At 47.6% G+C, this 20,538-nt stretch overlaps 6 protein-coding genes across 8 annotated transcripts in view; 2 read left to right on the top strand and 4 right to left on the bottom strand.

The window, feature by feature from the left end:
* Nucleotides 1-20,538, top strand: part of LOC119843287 (zinc finger protein 850-like) — a 1,467,609-nt gene that overhangs the window by 34,729 nt on the left and 1,412,342 nt on the right. The window lies entirely within an intron of this gene.
* LOC119843274 (zinc finger protein 850-like) overlaps nt 1-20,538 on the bottom strand; it is a 1,382,451-nt gene that overhangs the window by 247,365 nt on the left and 1,114,548 nt on the right. The window lies entirely within an intron of this gene.
* LOC119843356 (zinc finger protein RFP-like) overlaps nt 1-20,538 on the top strand; it is a 1,128,717-nt gene that overhangs the window by 10,827 nt on the left and 1,097,352 nt on the right. The gene's annotated exons all lie outside the window — the stretch shown is intronic.
* LOC119842642 (zinc finger protein 239-like) overlaps nt 1-20,538 on the bottom strand; it is a 1,225,455-nt gene that overhangs the window by 713,727 nt on the left and 491,190 nt on the right. The window lies entirely within an intron of this gene.
* Nucleotides 1-20,538, bottom strand: part of LOC119843367 (zinc finger protein 664-like) — a 1,158,238-nt gene that overhangs the window by 795,376 nt on the left and 342,324 nt on the right. The window lies entirely within an intron of this gene.
* The window catches only part of LOC119843338 (zinc finger protein 850-like), a 621,437-nt gene that overhangs the window by 258,575 nt on the left and 342,324 nt on the right, over nt 1-20,538 (bottom strand). The gene's annotated exons all lie outside the window — the stretch shown is intronic.

The raw sequence follows: 20,538 nt of genomic DNA, 5'->3' as shown, positions 1-20,538 counted from the left end.
AAATCTTCTTTCCAGCTCTTATCTGGCGTTGTGAATGGGCTGGGCTGTGTAACCTTTAACGGCAATGTCATAGAGCTGTTGTTTTCATGCCTTGTCACTAGCACATGCCAGCTGCCTCTGATCTTAACCCAGGGAGCCCCTGTTGCCCAGCTGGTCCCAGGCTGGTGGTTAGATGTTCAGCAAGACGCAGCCAAGCCGAGGCTCCTCTGCATATGCATTGTCACTGAAATCATTCAATGGGGTTTAGTTCCCACCTACTGTAGTTTCAGAGCATGTCTGCCTGTAGCTGTGGATGCCCTCACTGTGAAATGTCCTAGTTCGTTTAAATGGCAAAGAGTCCTGTGGCACCTTATAGACTAACAGACATATTGGAGCATAAGCTTTCGTGGGTGAATACCCACTTCATCGGATGAATGTAGTGGAAATTTCCAGAGGCAGGTTTAAATATGAAAGGAAGAATCAGGCTAGGGATAACCAGGTTAGTTTAATCAGGGAGGATGAGGCCCTGTTCTAGCAGTTGAGGTGTGAACACCAAGGGAGGAGAAACTGCTTTTGTAGTTGGCTAGCTAGTTCGTTTGAGGGCATGTCTACCCAACACCGGGGCAGTGTGATTCTCAGCTGATGGCTGGAGCTAGCCTACTACTACTAGCGGGGCAGCTGCAGAAGTAAGGAGGCTGCTTGAGCTAGCCCCGGGAGTACAAGCCAGCTCAACCCCCACCTGAACATGTACTATATAGAAATGAAGCTTTTATGTGCTTGTTGTTTTGTTTGTTTCCCCCCTTTTCCTTTCATTCCTTTTCTTCTTCTTTATACCCCATTGCTCCCATTCCTTGCCTAGGTAGTTCCTGCTTCATTCTTTTCTTATCTTTCTCCTGCTCCATTTCTGGGCTCTCCTTTCTCTTCACCTCATTCTGCACCTGTGCAGCTGATAGGAGGGGGGGGCAGGGACTGCCCATTATCAGCAAAACCATTTCTGGTGCAGAGAGAACAGAAGCCCAGACATCCCAGCAGCCATGGCCTCAGCGACTCCTGTACAGGAAATCTAAGAGGAAACCAAATGTCCCATCTGTCTGGAATATCTGACAGATCAGTGACCATATACTATGGGCACAACTTCTGCCGAGGCTGCATCACTCAGCGCTGCGAGACATGGGAAGAGCTGGACTCTGGCCCCTTGTGCTGTCCCAGCTGCAGAGCCCGAATCCAGAAAGGGGCTCTCTGGCATAACGATCAGCTAGCAGACATTGTGGACAAAATCAGACAACTGGATTTCAGCGCAGAAAAAGAGAAGCTGTGTGAGAGACACGGCAAAGCCCTGGATCTGTTCTGTGGAGAGGACGGGGAGGCCATGTGTGTGCGATTTGTGAGAGATCCGCAGAGCACAGATCTCACCCGGTGCTTCTCCTGGATGGGCTGCCCAGAAATACCAGGTAGGAAACACTCTGGATCCGGGTTAATTCAGTCCTTCCCTTTTCAGATTCAGTCTCTCAGAGCTACTGGATCTCCCACTTTCCCATATTTTCTCTCTGATCTCTGGCTCCACCTAAATCTCTCCCCTACAGGCTCCTTCCTCTGGGCAGGTGCAGGGAGCCCTGGCGGTGGTGCCCCAGTCTCTCAACCCTACACTGTTCACTGGGGAGACGTGGGCACTAGAGCTCCATGTGAGGCACTTTCCTTGCCCACAGGACTGAAGCAAGATGTGTCCATGCTGCTACCAGGCCAGGAATGAGCTGTTCCTACCATACCGCTGACAGCCCAGGCACCACCAGCAGGACATTCACATGAATCATGCACACAGCATCCCTCATTCTGCTGCATGGAACATACAGGAGTGGGTTTAAACACAGGTGCTATGGGATATTCCCTACGGACCCATCTCTAGGGTCACATGAGGTTTTGTAATAAAAAAAATCAGCAAACAAAAAGTAACTTTCTAGCCCACATGATTGAAAAGAAAAGTTTGATAACGTAGCCCGAGCTTAACTGATACAGTGACTTGTGCCTGAGTTTGCAGAGAGCCTGAGCCAATAGTCTGAGAAGAGGGAATCTCAATGCAGTTATCTATACACAAAATTAGGTCGACTTGAGTTAGGTTGACCTCCAGCACCACAGTAATTAAATCGCCTGTTAATGTTAACACTACCCTCCTTCTGCCACTGGTACATGTCTTCACCAGGAGCATTTTCACCAACTGAAGTATGGCATTGTGGGGTAAGGACAGCCAGAGTGTGAGGCACTGACAGCTACTCGGGGCTCACAGCCAGAGCCCCCATGCCCCACCCAGAGTCTGACAGCTGGAGTCAGAGAGGAAATGTGAAACAATTGCAGCTGTGAAACTGTGCGGGTAGGCTCCCTGCTGTGAAATTGAGCCCTGACCGACAGCTGAGGGGCCCAGCTGTGAGCACAGATCTCAGCTGACATCCCAGGCAGTCAGCACGGGGGGTGGAGGGGCTCCATCAGTGAGCCCAGCTGTCAGCGCTGTGGTGGAGGTGGGGCCAGCTGTCAGCCCCACACCGATGTAAGTTATGCAGTGGCTACATGGATACGGCGTTATCCTATCTACACCGACATAAGCATTACGCCTCTCGTGGAAGTGAAGTGATTATGTCGGCAAAGCAGGCCACTTCTTTCAGCAGAAGCAGCATTGCAGTGTAGACACTGACATAATTATGTCTGTATAAGGCAGCCTGACGTCGACCTAACTCTGTAGTGCAAACTAAGTTAATGGAGTGTCCCCCCAAGAACAACTGCTCTGGAGTCCTCATTCACTTCTCTCCAGCTGGGGGCTCTGTGTGTGCAGCAGGCGGGGAAGAAGGCAGTGGGCCCAGCTCTCCGTTCCAAGAAAATAAAAATGATACACAAATCGGCAGCTTAAATGTACTGAGGTCCCTGCCCCAAAGAGCTTGCAGTCTATAAAGATGAGTAGAGACAAATTCCCCCTCCCCTCCAAATAAGCATTCGTGTGTGTACTTTATTTTAAAACATAGTTTGAGAACCTTCTAAATTTTCTGCTGTACTCAGATGGCATTTACCCAAAATAAATAATAGCCCGTTGACAGAGGCAGACCTTTTAAAAAAAATCTGATTTCTACCCAGGACCATGGTTGAACTCAGTGTCTGTGTATTACTCAGGTTCAACGGCTTGCAAAATTCATCTTTGAGCCTCTCAACTCCGCAAGTCATTGCTAGCTAGCTTTCAATCCTCTTAGTTTCTCTCTCTCTCTCCACACATTCCATGTAGTTTTTTGGGGCTTGACCCTTAGCAAACAGCAGCGTCAGTCCCAGGAAGGGAAACAACCAGTTGTGCTGCAGATGGGGCATATTTCTGAGCTCAGAAAAGTGAACTTTACCTTGTTACGCTGCCCAGCGGGAGCCAGGGCCACAGAGCACCCCGTGGAAAGTCTCCAGGAGGAAGCAACTTGTCCCATCTGTGTGGAGTATTTCAGAGAACCTGCCACTCTGGAGCATGGGCAAAATTTCAGCCAACCCTGAATGGACTGGCACTGGGAGGGATGGCATACGGGTGTATTCTTCCTGCCCCCAGTAAAGAGAAACTGTGCAATAGAGAAATCTCAGGCCAGACAGGGAGTTGGCAAAAGACATAGAAACAGCCAAACTGCTGAGTTTAGAGGCAGCAAAGGGAGCAGGAGGGGATGGGGTGTGTGAGGAACACCAAGAGGCTCTGAAACTGTTCTGTGAAGAGGATCAAACTTCTACCTCTCTGGTTTGCCATCTGTCCTGGGCTCACAGAGTTCACACGGTGGTTCCCCTAGACAAGAATGCCTAGGGACTACAATGTAAGGAAGTGCTATTAAGTTGAATAACTTTCGATTTTGGGTAACTTATTAAGTTATTAATAGAGTAATAACTTTGGCTTTTAATTACAGATTAATTTCATAGCAAGTTGCCTACCATGGCTATTAGTCTGAATGCATCACTGAGCTCTGTAAAGCCTTCGTTTCATGAAACATGCTATAAAAAGGAAATTATGCATCTCTAAAGTCTTCATGCTGCCCAGTGCAAGAAACATGTCTCTGAGAAGCTGAATTCTTTTCCATACCATTTCCCGCTTGGGGACATTTGAGCAAGAGGGCCCTGTGGCTGCAGAGAAACCAGTGTAACTGCATTATTTAGCTGTGTAAAACCATAAATGCTAGAAAAAGTAAAAGATATGGCAGTGTTTCAAGAGAGACCAAAAACCAAAACCTGAAGAACATAAAGATGTCTGATGTGAGAGAATTTGTGTGTGGGAAGCTGGTTCCTCTTCAAACCCAGCTCCCACTGGTGGCAGAAGGGAACTTTCTAACAGAACAGAAGGTGTTAAATGACCAGTGAGGTTAAAATCACATGAGTTGCAGGCCAGTCTATGTGAGAGCGCTGCCTTTGGAGTGGAGAATGGGAAGTTACAAGCTGTTGTTGTTATTGGTTTGTACTATAGTGTTTATCATTACTATTTTCCTCCCAGTAGCCGCAACAGACGTCAAACTAGACCTGACCTTCGTCATACAGGGCCCTTCACAAAACTCAGGGGTGGCCAATCTGTGGCTCCAGAGAGGTTAATATGTGGTTCCTTGCACAGGCGCTAACTCCGGGGCTAGAGCTTCGGATGCCAACTTTCCAATGTCGGGGGGGGGAAGTGGGATGTCATGCTCACTGCTCAACCTCTGCCTCTGCCCCAGACCCTTCCCACACAACACCCCTTCCCCAAGCCTGCCATGCCCTCATTCTTCCCTCTTCCCCTCCCCCCGTCCCCACCCTCCTGCACATGTGAAACAGCTGACTGTGTAGGGTGGGAGGCATGGGGAGGGAGGTTGAGGTGCTGATTGGAGGAGCTGCCACCAGGTGGGATGCACTGGGGGCTTGGGGAGGGGAGCTGATGGGGGGCTGCTGACATATTACTGTGGCTCTTTGGGAATGTACATTGGTAAATTCTGGCTCCTTCTGAGGCTCAGGTTGGCCACCCCTAGTCTAACAAGACAAGACAGACAAAGGGTGGGAGGGGAAACAGAGGCACAGACTTGCCCATAGCAGCTCAGCGGCAGAGCTGGGAATAGCACGCATGTCTCCCAAGGCCCAGACCAGGGGACTAATCATTAGGCCATGCTGCTTCCACAACACCACTAAGCAGGGATGAAGTGTGTCCGCTAGGAAGGAAAGACACCTTGATAAAGGCCCCAGGTCCAGCAGGGAGAAGAGGTTTCCCACGGGAATTCTGAACTCCTGTGTGGCTCCATGATGGGTTAAACTCATCTGCCAGCCTGCACTAGAGGGGATCACTGGGCTAAACACTGTGTGGGACCCCGAGCACCTTGGGTCCTCACACAAAAGGGATTCAGACAGCTCAGGTCCATGCCAAATATCACTGGGATCAGACTGGATTGCAGCAAAACTAACCTCTGGGCGGTGCTGACCTGTGTCAGTCAGACCTGTTCTATTGTGTACGTGGGCAAGGCCAGACAAAGTGGTTCCATCAGTTCCACCAGGCAGCCTTTTGAAATCTCCCAGAATGAACTGCTTCCAGGATCTTTATTAGGAGTGGTACTGTAGGTACCTTCCCAGAAGGGATTGCTACTGAAAGTGTTCAGGACAGTACTAGGGCAAACCCAAACTGTTCTTACCACAAACCAACCTGTCTAATGGTGTTTGCCCTCGTGCTCAGACCAGTTCTGTCCAACCAGTGCAATCCCCAGGGCTTCAGAGCTGGAATTTAATTGGGAGTTGGGCTCGTTGGAGAATCCCAGCCCATACTTTGATCCTTGCTGGTGTATGAGATTTGAATCACATGTGACTCCAGGTTCCTGTTATGTGCTGTACTATTAATTAGTTAATAAGTACCAGTCACACTTATACAGGGTAAACTCATAAATTGTTTGCCCTCTATAACACCGATAGAGAGATATGCACAGCTGTTTGCTCCCCCAGGTATTAATACTTACTCTGGGTTAATTAATAACCAAAAAGTGATTTTATTAATTATAAAATGTAGGATTTAAGTGGTTCCAAGTAATAACAGACAGAACAAAGTAAATTACCAAGCAAAATAAAACAAAAACATGCAGGTCTAAGCATAATACAGTAGGGAACTAAATGCAGGTAAATCTCATCCTCAGAGATGTTCGAATAAGCTTCTTTCACAGACTAGACTCCTTCCTAGTCTGGGTCCAGCAAACACTCGCACCTCTGTAGTTACTGTCCTTTGTTCAAGTTTCTTTCAGGCATCTCTTTGGGGTGGAGAAGCTATCTTTTGAGCCAACTGAAGACAAAATGGAAGGGTTTCCAAGGCCTTTTATATTCTTTCTCTTGTGGGCGGAAACCCTTTTGGTCTCCTGTGCAAGATCACAGCAACAAGATGGAGTCTGTAGCCACCTGGGCAAGTCACATGTCTATGAATGATTCAGCTTTTCGCAGGCCAATGCCATTGTTTACATGTTAGTTTGAATGTTCCCAGAAAAGCTCAGATGTGGACTGGAGTCTCCCAAAGTCCACTGTCAGTGAAGTGTTTCTTGATTGGGCACTTACTGAAAATAGTCCTTACTCAACAAGCTGATCAAATGCTTCACTGAGGCTATTTAGAATCAAACACACTGAGATACAAGTACATAGCCAATATTCATAACTTCAACTACAAAAATGATACACGCATACAGACAGCATAGTCATAACCAGCAAACTACAACCTTTCCACAGACACCCCACTTGGCCTCCTCTGTACAAGAACTGGTGCAACAATAGGACCCTGGTTGCAACAATGATCTGTACAATTTATGTCAATAATGTCACTGTCTGTTTGTAGGCAGATTCCTGTGTGGCCTTGGTGAGCGTGGGCATGTCTGTGTTTGTGTTTCTCCATGAGCCTAGATTTTCTATGTTAGGTTCATGTGCAGAGTCTAAGCTCTCATGTCAGTGAACGAGTTAATTTCTAGCCCTTGTGGCTTTCCCTATGTCTGTATCATTTCTTGCATTGTTGAACTCTTTCATTCTTTTTTTCCCTCTGGCATCTCTGTCACTCTAATGCTGAGTTCTGCCTCCTGCTGCCCTGGATCTCCCTTCTTATAGGCCATTGATAACACAATATTTTAACCACATCAAACATGGAAGCATCCCTTCCTAGAGACATTGGGGCTAAAAGAAAAAGGTGTGAGTGAATCCTCTCCCACCTAACCACAGGGTAGAGTCAAGGTTCAGAAAACTTACTGTTTAAAAAGAAGTTCTTCCTCCTCAATCATCAGCAGGACAAGGGTCCATAAAGGACCCCAGACTGCCTCCATGTCCCTGACCAGCCCTTTCCTTATTGTTTTACAGAAACAGATACAAAAGGAGAGGCAGAAAATTGTGTCTGAATTTCAGCAACTGTGGCGGTTCCTTGAGGAACAGGAGTGACTCCTGCTTGCCCAGCTGGAAATGTTGGACAAGGAGATTGTGAAAATTCAGAATGAAAATACCACCAAACTCTCTGAGATTTCCCATCTAAGTGAGCTGGTCAGTGAGCTGGAAGGGGAGAGTTAGAGGCCAACAAGTGAATTCCTGCAGGTGAGACGGAGTTAGGAATACTCCAGATCCCAACACAGGGACAGGACAGCTCCTAAAACATGAGTACAGGGGTCCAGCAGTCAGTGTGTAGGTTGCTGAAATGTGAATGACTAGTGCTCTTTGCAGAGTCACAAACACATAGATAATAGAGATGGAAAAGCCCAATTACCTCAGGGAATCCATGTCCTTGTGGCCAGGGCAGGGCCTCTTTTCCCCATACTTGCAAAGTCCCTTCCTTGGAATTCAAAGTGTATGTCAAGTGCCTGGTACCGAAATCAGCTCTCTCTCTCTCTTTTTCTCCTCTAGGATGTCAGAAACACCTTGAGCAGGTATGTGGCTCTCTCTCACTCCCCCCTCACACTTCACAACACTGGGAAAGAGCTTGGTGGTGATGTTAGCACTGCATCTCCCATGGGCTCCACAGCAAAATGTGTGGAAAAGGTCATGTGTTGGATAGAAATTTCTCCAATAAACCTAATCTTGAGGTTCTGACCTTTCTACAGATGACTCTGGAATTATCCATTCAGTGGGAAACATTAATCTATGGTATTTCCTACAGACTTTACTGTGACCTGTAGTAGGTCCTGTAGTAGGGGAGCCCTTACAGAAAATAGCTTCGGAGTCAATATATCGGATTCTTAGCAGCATTGGTGAGTTTGTTAGCTTATAAAGTCCCTCTGGAAATATTCACAGCTTTGATGGGTCATTCAATCCTTTATTCTGAGCTTCAGCTGGTAGAGAAGCAAGTCCAGAGATAGGAAGGAGGATTGATGACAAAATAGAGGCAATGCAGCTGCCTTTTATAGCCTTTGCCATGTGGATTAAAAAAAAAAAAGTAACAGACTTTTTAGATAAAGGAAATGCAGTGGATCTAATTTACCTAGATTTTAGTAAGGCATTTGATACCGTGCCACATGGGGAATTATTAGTTAAATTGGAGAAGATGGGGATCAATATGAACATCAAAAGGTGGATAAGGAATTGGTTAAAGGGGAGACTGCAACGGGTCCTACTGAAAGACAAACTGTCAGGTTGGAGGGAGGTTTCCAGTGGAGTTCCTCAGGGATCGGTTTTGGGACCAATCTTATTTAATCTTTTTATTACTGACCTTGGCACAAAAAGTGGGAGTGTGCTAATAAAGTTTGCAGATGATACAAAGCTGGGAGGTATTGCCAATTCGGAGAAGGATCGGGATATTATACAGGAGGATCTGGATGACCTTGTAAACTGGAGTAATAGTAATAGGATGAAATTTAATAGTGAGAAATGTAAGGTTATGCATTTAGGGATTAATAACAAGAATTTTAGCTATAAGTTGGGGACGCATCAATTAGAAGTAACGGAAGAGGAGAAGGACCTTGGAGTATTGGTTGATCATAGGATGACTATGAGCTGCCAATGTGATATGGCTGTGAAAAAAGCTAATGCGGTTTTGGGATGCATCAGGAGAGGCATTTCCAGTAGGGATAAGGAGGTTTTAGTACCGTTATACAAGGCACTGGTGAGACCTCACCTAGAATACTGTGTGCAGTTCTGGTCTCCCATGTTTAAAAAGGATGAATTCAAACTGGAGCAGGTACAGAGAAGGGCTACTAGGATGATCCGAGGAATGGAAAACTTGTCTTATGAAAGGAGACTTAAGGAGCTTGGCTTGTTTAGCCTAACTAAAAGAAGGTTGAGGGGAGATATGATTGTTCTCTATAAATATATCAGAGGGATAAATATAGGAGAGGGAGAGGAATTATTTCAGTTCAGCACCAATGTGGACACAAGAACAAATGGGTATAAACTGGCCACCAGGAAGTTTAGACTTGAAATCAGACGAAGGTTTTTAACCATCAGAGGAGTGAAGTTTTGGAATAGCCTTCCAAGGGAAGCAGTGGGGGCAAAAGATCTATCTGGTTTTAAGATTCTACTCGATAAGTTTATGGAGGAGATGGTATAATGGGATTTTGGTAAGTAATCGATCTTTAAATATTCAGGGTAAATAGGCCAAATCCCCTGAGATGGGATATTAGATGGATGGGATCTGAGTTACTATAGAAAATTCTTTCCTGGGTATCTGGCTGGTGAATCTTGCCCATATGCTCAGGGTTTAGCTGATTGCCATATTTGGGGTCGGGAAGGAATTTTCCTCCAGGGCAGATTGGAGAGGCCCTGGAGGTTTTTCGCCTTCCTCTGTAGCATGGGGCATGGTTGACTGGAGGGAGGCTTCTCTGCTCCTTGAAGTCTTTGAACCATGATTTAAGGACTTCAATAGCTCAGACATGGGTGAGGTTTTTCATAGGAGTGGGTGGGTGAGATTCTGTGGCCTGCGCTGTGCAGGAGGTCGGACTAGATGATCAGAATGGTCCCTTCTGACCTTAGTATCTATGAATCTATGAATCTATGATTGTATTTCCTTTGTCTCAAAACCAGCCACAGCACATGGGCATGGAAAAGCCTTAGGGCTTGTTACACTGGCAAGTTACTGCACTGAAACTTTCTCACTCAGGGGTGTGAAAAGTTACACCTTCCCCCAGAGCACAGCAAGTTTCAGCGCAGTAACTTGCCAGTGTAGACGGGCTCCCAGCGCTGGGAGCTATGCCCCTCGTGGAGTGCTTTATCTAGAATGCCCGCGAGAGCTCTCTCCCAGAGCTGGCACACGACCACGCTGCCTTAGGGCTTGTCTACACTGCAAAATTGTTGACAAAACTTTTGTCTTTTGTGGGTACTTTAAAAAGTCCCTCCCCCCCGCGAAAGACAAAAGTTTTGCCAATGCAAGAGGAAGTGTGAATGCAGCTTTGTCGGCAGGAGCACTCTCCTGCAAACAAAGCTTATGCCATTCGCAGGGCTGAAAGTATTTTGTTGGCAAAAGTGCCAACAAAATACCTCAAAAGAGCGTTCACACATGCTGACTTTTAGCTAAAAGCTGCATGGTGTAGACAAGTCCTTAGAGTTCCCTGTCCACAGACATGTTCTTACAAGTCCTGGTAACTCATAGGGTTAGCCCCTGGCTTCTTTCATTGTACAGCTGATGGCCTTTGATGGGTCATTGAACAGGCTAACTAGTGCTGATCCTGATCTGTCTGAGGGTGTGACCCAGACTCACAGCGCAAGTTTGAAATACAGAAACATCCCACTCATTCATAACTCACAATACAAAGATAATGCAAACATATAAACAAGATTATCATACTTGGCAAATCGTTTCATTTTCATTGATAACTTAATTGGCATATCTGGTAAGATACATTGCAATTTTATAATGTTGGTATTAATATTGTAAAGTGTCTCACATATTCCATATAGTGTCATGGTTACATCCCTGGATTACTGGCTGCCCAAGGTTTGTGGGGATGGAATATGGGCCTGTCACTGTTGGGGCCCTGGTTACCATTCAGCCCAGGGCAGCAGTGGTCAAGAGTCTTTCCCACCAGAGGACTGTTTGGAGCTCTGTGTGGAATGAGCTGGAGACGGGAGGAGTTGGTGTCTCAGTCTAGTTCCTAGAGGGCAGATTTCTACAGTACTTCACGTGGGAACCTCCTGTCCCTCAGAGCATGGAGGCCAAGGAGGGAATTGGCCACAGAGACTCAGTTCTCCTTTTGTGCCAGAGCTGGTCTCTCCAGGCCAGAGTTGAAGAATATTAATGGGTCCTTTGAGGGGAACATTTCACAGCCATGGGCTGTGTTGCACCTGCTCTGAGGCTGGGAGAAGTTGAGGAATTCTAACTCCCAGTCCAGTGAGCAGCAACTCACTAGCCAGAACTTATAGTGAGTCACTAAATGCCATATAATCACGGGAAATTGTTTCTCTCCAGGTGTGAAAAGTGGAAGTTCCAGCAGCTAGAGGAGATTTCTCCTGAACTGGAAAAGACACTCTGTGGTTTCTCCCAGAAAACTGTTGTTCTAATGGAGACTCTGAGGAAGTTCAAAGGTACCGAGAAGGGAGCTAGGAGGGGAAATTGGGAAAAGCCTCTGAGACTGCGGGAGGAGAATGGCTCTGGCCAATTGGTTCATAATTAAGTTATTCTTTTGTTTAATTGTTGGGTGAGAATGCCACACACTTGGGTGTAAGACTCTGAGGTTGATTAATTCAAAGGTTTGTACCAAAAACATGCCTTGCCATGACAATTCCTATTTAAGTAGGTTTCAGAGTAGCAGCCGTGTTAGTCTGTATTCGCAAAAAGAAAAGGAGTACTTGTGGCACCTTAGAGACTAACAAATTTATTAGAGCATAAGCTTTCGTGAGCTACAGCTCACTTCATCGGATGCATTTGGTGGAAAAAACAGAGGGGAGATTGATATACACACACAGAGAACATGAAACAATGGGTTTATCATACACACTGTAAGGAGAGTGATCACTTAAGATAAGCCATCACCAGCAGCAGGGGGGGGGAAGGAGGAAAACCTTTCATGGTGACAAGCAAGGTAGGCTAATTCCAGCAGTTAACAAGAATATCAGAGGAACAGTGGGGGGTGGGGTGGGGGGGAGAAATACCATGGGGAAATAGTTTTACTTTGTGTAATGACTCATCCATTCCCAATCTCTATTCAAGCCTAAGTTAATTGTATCCAGTTTCCAAATTAATTCCAATTCAGCAGTCTCTCGTTGGAGTCTGTTTTTGAAGCTTTTTTGTTGAAGGATAGCCACTCTTAGGTCTGTAATCGAGTGACCAGAGAGATTGAAGTGTTCTCCAACTGGTTTTTGAATGTTATAATTCTTGACATCTGATTTGTGTCCATTCATTCTTTTATGTAGAGACTGTCCAGTTTGGCCAATGTACATGGCAGAGGGGCATTGCTGGCACATGATGGCATATATCACATTGGTAGATGCGCAGGTGAAGGAGCCTCTGATAGCGTGGCTGATGTGATTAGGCCCTATGATGGTATCCCCTGAATAGATATGTGGACAGAGTTGGCAACGGGCTTTGTTGCAAGGATAAGTTCCTGGGTTAGTGGTTCTGTTATGTGGTGTGTGGTTGCTGGTGAGTATTTGCTTCAGATTGGGGGGCTGTCTGTAAGCAAGGACTGGCCTGTCTCCCAACCTCATTCCAGCAACAAACACTTCAATCTCTCTGGTCACTCGATCACAGACCTAAGAGTGGCTATCCTTCAACAAAAACCTTCAAAAACAGACTCCAACGAGAGACTGCTGAATTGGAATTAATTTGCAAACTGGATACAATTAACTTAGGCTTGAATAGAGACTGGGAATGGATGAGTCATTACACAAAGTAAAACTATTTCCCCATGGTATTTCTCCCCCCGCCCCCACTGTTCCTCTGATATTCTTGTTAACTGCTGGAATTAGCCCACCTTGCTTGTCACCATGAAAGGTTTTCCTCCTTTCCCCCCCCTGCTGCTGGTGATGGCTTATCTTAAGTGATCACTCTCCTTACAGTGTGTATGATAAACCCATTGTTTCATGTTCTCTGTGTGTGTGTATATAAATCTCTCCTCTGTTTTTTCCACCAAATGCATCCGATGAAGTGAGCTGTAGCTCACGAAAGCTTATGCTCTAATAAATTTGTTAGTCTCTAAGGTGCCACAAGTACTCCTATTTAAGTAAGAAATGACAGACAGGCCAAGGAGAAGGTGACTGGACAAACATCTCTTTGTCCCACACAGCAACTTAGGAACACATCACTTATAACAAGGTCACTTAAGCCAATATTTTCACTTATGTCAAGCAAACTGCTAACAAGGCCAAAGCCAAGTCAGTCAGTACAAACACACAGTCTCAGTCTGTCCAAACTTATGTATAAGAAATGACTCTTGTACCAATTCTCAATACTTAATATAATAACTAATGAAAAGCAGACAAATGGAGCAGATGTAGCAGGGAGCCAGGCATCAGGATGTCTCACGTTAATTCAGGAATTATCAAAGGTCACAACATTAAAGCCTAAATTTACCAAAATGGCCTAATTTGGGCCACCTGAGTTTCTCTCTCCCAACTAGAGAGCTGCAGGGCAGGTGCTCCAGACTTGTGTAGAGGCTGCACAGCTGCAGGTGGAGTCAGTGGGAGCTGCAGGTGCCCAACCCCCCTGAAAACCAGGCCCCAGGTGCCTAAAGGTCAGTGCCCAAAATTTAGATGCTAAATTAAAGGCCCCTTTTGAAATTTGCACCCAGCCCCTCATTGTGCTCTGGCTCTGTGTGGCAGCTAGTCTGGGCCAAAGGGGCAGTAAACCTCACCGCCACCAGGGGGAATTTCTTCTGTACAGGAGCATCCTCTTCCTCCTCCACATCAGCTGCAGGCACAAGGACTCCTTAGAGGCAGGAAAAGGGGTGAAGATGGTGGGGTGGTTGGAAGACTGAGGGGGTGGTTCAGGAATAAAGGGGTTTGACCAGGGTGAATTTTTGCCTCTAATACTTTACAGCTTTTCATAGCCCATAGGAGCCACTCAGATTAAGAACCCTGATCCTGCAAACTCTTTACATCCTATTCATGTCAAAGGGCCCAAAGTGGGTAAAGTTACTTTCATGCTAAGGTCTTTGCAGGATCTGGGTCTCGGTTATGACAAAATACAATAAGCTTTTGAGACAAACCAACTGGGGTCTAGAGGGTGGGAGGGGATGATGAAGAGAAAGTAGATGTTCCTGACAACTCATGCCCTCTAGGATGGTAGTGAAACTTAATGCACCTTGATTGCATTGCTGTGAGATTCTTCAATGACAGCGGAAACAGAAGGTTTCAGATAATTTTATATTAAAGTGTGTCTCCGTGCCTCTCTCTCTCTTTCTCAGTTATAATTGTTAGTTGTGTCAGTTGAGAGTGGGGTTGTTATCAGTATGAAAACATGGAATCTCATCTCTTTTTCCCCCTCCAGACACTCTGCTGTCTGCACTGGAGATAAGAAGAGGGAACTCCTAGGAGCACACAGACAGGGTGAGATTGCAGGTGGAGATTGTATTTAAATTATGAGAAAATTCCAGTAAAAACATCTTCATGAACATAAGAATGGCCATACTAGTTCAAACCAAAGGTCCATCTAGCCCAGTGTCCTGACTTCCGACAGAGACCAGTGCCAGGTGCCCCAGAGGGAATGAACTGAACAGGGAATCATCAAGTGATCCATCCTCTGTTGCTCATTCCCAGCTTCTGGCAAACAGAGGCTAGAGACACCATCCCTGCCCATCCTGGCTAATAGCCATTGATGGACCTATCCTCCATGAACTTATCTAGTTCTTTTTTGAATCCTGTTATAGTAGCTAATTGAAATTGTAGCTAAAGTTAAAAACCAAACCAACTCTGGCCATGATGTGCATAGCCCCAAAGATAAAAACATCAATTACTAAGGGAGATTCCAAGCTGAAGTCACACAAATGATCCTGACACCAACGTCAGTGATGAACAAGCTGATGCACAGAAACACTCCTAGAGCAGCATCCAAACACCCTTAACTCTGACCCTGGTGTTTTCAAAGACATTCACAGACCTTTGTAATAATAAAGTAAGAGGAATGAGCAGAGAACTTTCTCCCCTGAGGGCTGACAAATCCCTCTCCTTCACCCTGTTTCAGAGGGCAGTGTCTGTGTGTGTCTGCCATGGCTGTTCTCCAACATCCCACCTTTCCTTTGGGCAGGGCTGAGCTCTCCCATTGGAGCTGCTCACAGCTTCCTGGACTGGGAAGATGCTCTTCCTGTGATTCTGGCAGCTTCTCCCTCCTCTCTGGGCTGGGGATGGGGCTACCCCACCCAATGCCACTGCCTACTCTCTGGTCTTAAATGATTCTTCCCCAATGCTGCCCCTTCCTCTCTGTTCTCTGGCTTGAGAGTGGAGACTGCATTTAGGGGAGGGAGCTTTTCTCTCCAGTTTTAAGCTGGTACCAGCACCCTCTTGCTCTCTTCTCTCTAAAAGCTTCTGACACCTTCCTTGTTGCATCTCTGCTCCTGGGAATAGAGCAGCCCCAGCACAGGGAGCTGGGACTGAAGCCTCTGGAAGCAAATGAGAAAGGACGGAAGTCACTCCAATTAAACAGAATGAGAAACTGCAGTGACATCTCTGCTCAGCCTCAGGTGCCCAGGACCAAAGTAGCTCTCTGGGATCCAGGACTGTCCCAGCAGTGCAGGGCTGCTGGGACACTTGAGGAAATGGTCCCTCTCATAAATATAAAGGGAAAGGTAACCACCTTTCTGTATACAGGGCTACAAAATCCCTCCTGGCCAGAGGCAAAATCCTTTCACCTGTAAAGGGTTAAGAAGCTAAGGTAATCCCGCTGGCACTTGACCCAAAATGGCCAATGAGGGGACAAGATTCTTTCAAATCTGGAGTGGGGGGAGAACAAAGGTTTTGGTCTGTCTGTGTGATGCTTTTGCCCGGAACAGATCAGGAAATGCAAGCCTTATAACTCCTGTAAAGTTAGTAAGTAATCTAGCTATCAAATGAGTTAGATTTTCTTTTGTTTAATGGCTGGTAAAATAAGCTGTGCAGGAGGGAATGTATATTCCTGTTTTTGTGTCTTTTTGTAACTTAAGGTTTTGCCTAGAGGGATTCTCTATGTTTTGAATCTGATTACCCTGTAAGGTATTTACCATCCTGATTTTACAGAGGTGATTCTTTTACCTTTTCTTTAATTAAAGTTCTGTTTTTTTAAGAATCTGACTGGGTTTTTAAGGTCCTAAGAAATCCAAGCTGGTCTGTGCTTAACTTGCTTATTCTCAAGCCTCCCCAGGAAAGGGGGTGTAAGGGCTTGGGGGGATAGCTGGGGGAAGAGGCACTCCAAGTGGTCCTTTTCCCTGGTTCTTTGTTAAAGCGCTTGGTGGTGGCAGCATACCGTTCAAGGACAAGGCAAAGTTTGTACCTTGGGGAAGTTTTTAACTTAAGCTGGTAAGAATAAGCTTAGGGGGTCTTCATGCAGGTCCCCACATCTGTACCTTAGAGTTCAGAGTGGGGAAGGAACCTTGGCAGACCCAGACACTCCCAGGGCCAAGCTTTGCCCCCAATGCTCTGATTCTCTCTCATTCCCCAGTGAAAGTGACTCTGGATCCAGACACGGCTTATCCCCAACTCATCCTGTCTGAGGATTGGAAAGATGTGATATGAGCAGGCACACAGCAGGCTCTGCCCGACACCAATCCCTGTGTGCTGGATTGTGAGGAATTTACCTGGGGAACACATTAGTGAGAGGTGGAGGTGGGGACCAGGTGATGCTGGGTTTTGCGGGTGGGCGGAAAGTCTGTGAGCAGGAAGGGATTGATCCAGGTTTGTCTGAACTGTGAATGGGGGGCAGCTGACATTTTTCAGTGCTGATAACAAGGCCCTGATCTTTGCTTTCCCACCAGCCTCTGTCACTGCGGGGAAGAATCAGCCCCTGGCTCTGGGTGGGGGCAGGATCCCGGCTCAGACTGACACACAGGAGAACATCCCACTGGGGACCCTGAAATCAACCTCTTTAGCCGCAGACACCCTCGTCCCTATGACTCTAGAGGCTTCATGGAGTCTGCACTGTCAAACCATAGGGGGCAGGGAGGGATGGAGACAGAAAAAACAAACTCATTGCTCCCCGGGATTGTGCAACCTTTTTGTCACTGTCCTCTATGGTCCAGGAGGACTCTGGGGATCACTGTGTCACTCTGATTGTCTGTGTATGTGTGTGGGGGAATAGGACACTGTCGTGCCAAAGGGGGGCTCGGATACACTCAATGAAGCCACACCAGGTGTATAAGTATAACCACTTTTATTGCCAAAGTATAATAAGCTTCCCAGCCTTTGCACGTTACTAAATACGTGCTTTCCAGCAACCAAGCAAGCAAGAAAGAATCAGTGCTTATGCCCCTTCTGCTACGGACACTCCCAGACCCTCCAGCCTTGTCCCTGAAGGCTCATAGAAGGCGCTGCTCCAGCGAGGGGGAATTCCTGGGCACTCACAAGACCTAGGTCCGCAGGTGAGACTGTTTGTCTAAAGCAATTCTCATAGTCGTTTTTATCATCTCTTCCTCAGGGGGTGTATTCATCCACAAGCAGGCTCTGGCAGGAAACACTACTGATTTCTATTCCCCCCACACTTAACCCTCTCAGGCCTTCCTTATCTCTTTTCTTGTTTATCCAGTCAGTGGCTGCAAGCCAGCCTGGCCAGTCAAAGCCAGTTCACGACTAGCTCTCCCCCCACCACCACCAACCATTCTGTAACAACAGGCTAAGGTAACTTTCGGTCAGCCCCAACAGCCACCGAGAATGAAAGCTTCTCTAGCCTTAGTAATCCAGGTCTCTCTGACCCTGGAGGACTCATAGGCACGGGGACTAAGGACGCAGGGGTGCTGCAGCACCCCCAGTTTTTGTGTGGGGTCCTGCCTGCCCTGCTGCACCCAGGGTCCAGGGCCTGCCAGTCCAGCACCCGGGGCTCTGCTCCTTGCCCTGCACCTGTGGTCCCGACTCTGTTCCTGCCTTCTCAGTCCTGCACACAGGACCCTGGCTGCTGTTGGACCTACGCCCAGGGCACTGTTCCCAGCCACGCACGCAGGACCCTGGCTGCTGCTGGACTTGCACCTGGGGCACTGTTCCCAGCCCCACATGCAGGACCCCAGCTGCCGCCTGCCCTGCACATGGGACTCTGGACATCAGGTACCATCTTCCACTGGCCCCACACCCAGGGGCTCAGCTCCTGGCTGCTGTGGGCCCATACCCAGGGCTCTGTTCATGGCCCTTCACCTGGAGTCCACAGGCGGGGTCCCAGCCTTGGCCTCTTACCCCTGTCCTCGTCCCTTACCCCAGCCACAGCCCTGTTCCTTGCCCCAGCTCTGGGGGGGAAGGGAGGACATGGATAGGAGTAAAGGGGATGAGGTTAAAAGTTTGGGGTAGGGACTACTGGCTTTCAGCACCCCCACTGTAAAAAAATGTTCCAGCACTGCTGAGAGGACTCCCATCTTCCCAGCCACTTGGCACCTGATTTGTGTGAGTCCTAGCTCCAGGTGGGGGCAGGAGCTCATCTCATTGTGTCCCTGAGACATGGGTGGGGGAATATCCCACTGGAGACCCTGAAATTAGCTTGAGACACAAGGACAGTAGCCCACTGAGGGCTTGTCTACAGTACCCGCCGGATCAACAAGCTGTGATCAATCCAGCAGGGGTCGATTTATCACGTCTAGACACGATAAATTGACCACTGAGTGCTCTCCTGTCGAGGGCAGAGTGTCAGCTGTTGACTTACTGCAGTGAAGACACCGCAGCAAGGAGATCAAAGTATGTTGACTTCAGCTATGCCTTTCACATATCTGAAGTTGAGTAACTTAGATCAATCTCCTGCGGTACTGTAGACAAGCCCCAATGGGATGGGGAGCAGGAGGGGTTGGATAGGGGGCAGGGGAAGCAAGGGGGGTGGGGGTGTGGATAGGGGGTGGGGCAGTCAGGGGACTGGGAACAGGGGATTGGATAGGGGGCAGGGGTCCCGGGGGGCAGTTAGGGGACAGGGAGCGGCGGGGTTGGATGGGGCAAGAGTCCAGGGGGGATTGGATAGCTGGGGGATTGGATAGCTGGCGGGGGCTTGGCCACACCCGACCCACTATACCATTTCGGAACCCTGATGTGGCCCTCAGGCCAAAAAATTTGCCCTCCCCTGACCTAGGAGGAAGGAGGCTTCAGTGAAAGACAGCGGAGCATCCCTCGTGCTACCTCTTACTCAGAAGTGTCTGTGGCAAGAATTGAGTGTCGTCAGAGAAGAACAAATTTGTTAATTTTACATAAATAAATAATATGTAAACATGTATGTAGAGAAATGTTTGATGACATCATTTTTTTGACAGGTTTCAGAGTAGCAGCCATGTTAGTCTGTATTCGCAAAAAGAAGAGGAGGACTTGTGGCTCCTTAGAGACTAACACATTTATTTGAGCATAAGCTTTTGTGAGCTACAGCTCACTTCATCGGATGCATTCAGTGGAAAAATGCATCCAATGAAGTGAGCTGTAGCTCATGAAAGTTTATGCTCAAATAAATGTGTTAGTCCCTAAGGTGCCACAAGTCCTCCTTTTCTTTTTGCATAATTTTTTTGCAATATGTAATTCATATTTAGGCCCTTCCCTCGCATTAGCTGTAGGCCCCTCATAACCCTAATCCAGCTCTGTCTCTAGGATAGAGCAGCTGGTGGCTTTAACCGGAGACACCTGTGACCAGGAGCTGCCCCGACTCTGCTGCTGGGAATGCGGCAGCCCCGGCAGGGGGAGCAGGGAGTTGCAGCGGGGAGGAGGGAGAAAAGCAGCAAGATAGACCAGCGAACCCAAGGGGACTGTCTGGGACTCCGTGTTCAGGCTGTTCTGGTGCTTGAGAGGTTCACATTTGATACCTAGCATGGGGTTTGTAACTGTTTGCCCTGAGGCTGGTACTCACATTCGTGAGCTACTCTAGACAGTGGAGTCGAATCTGCGTCTCCCACATGTCAGCTGAGTGCTCTCACCATGGGGGTAAAAGTTATAAGGCAGGTGACATCACAAAACCCACCTCCACCTTCTCCCCACCCCCACACTCACACTTTGTGTGGAGCGAGGCAGGTGCCTGCCTCATTTAGGATGACCAGACAACAAGTGTAAAAAATCGGGAGGGGGTGGAGGGTAATAGGTGCTTATATAAGAAAAAGTCCCCAAAATCTGGACTGTCCATATAAAATCGGGATATCTGGTCACCCTAACCTCATTCCAGCAAGAAACGCCTTAGGTGCCTGAGCCACTGAACGTCAGGCGCTGAGTTCCCGTCTGTGGGTGGCTAAGCAGAGACTGACGCCCCCCTGCAGCCCCGATTTAGGCACCTGTCTGTGAGAGGGAGCAGGGCTTAGGACACCCCTCCCTCCTTGTCAGCATCTCCCCTTGTCTAGCTTACATGGCTCCCCGCCTAGTGAGCTGGCTTTTGTGAATCGCACTGTAAGGTGCCTCTGATGCCCACTTGCATTGTCAAGGGAGTTTAGGCCCCTGACTCAGCTTTGCAGAATGTGATTTTCTGGTTTCCTACAAACTAGGCCCTGTGACGCTCAGCATTGCAACACCTAACTCCCTTCATGGATTGTCCCCTGTGCAACCAGTCTCCTCTCCACA

This window comes from Dermochelys coriacea, chromosome 14, assembly GCF_009764565.3.
Source record: "Dermochelys coriacea isolate rDerCor1 chromosome 14, rDerCor1.pri.v4, whole genome shotgun sequence".
Classification (NCBI taxonomy): Eukaryota; Metazoa; Chordata; order Testudines; family Dermochelyidae; genus Dermochelys; species Dermochelys coriacea.
This window is presented reverse-complemented; position numbering and strand designations above follow the sequence as displayed.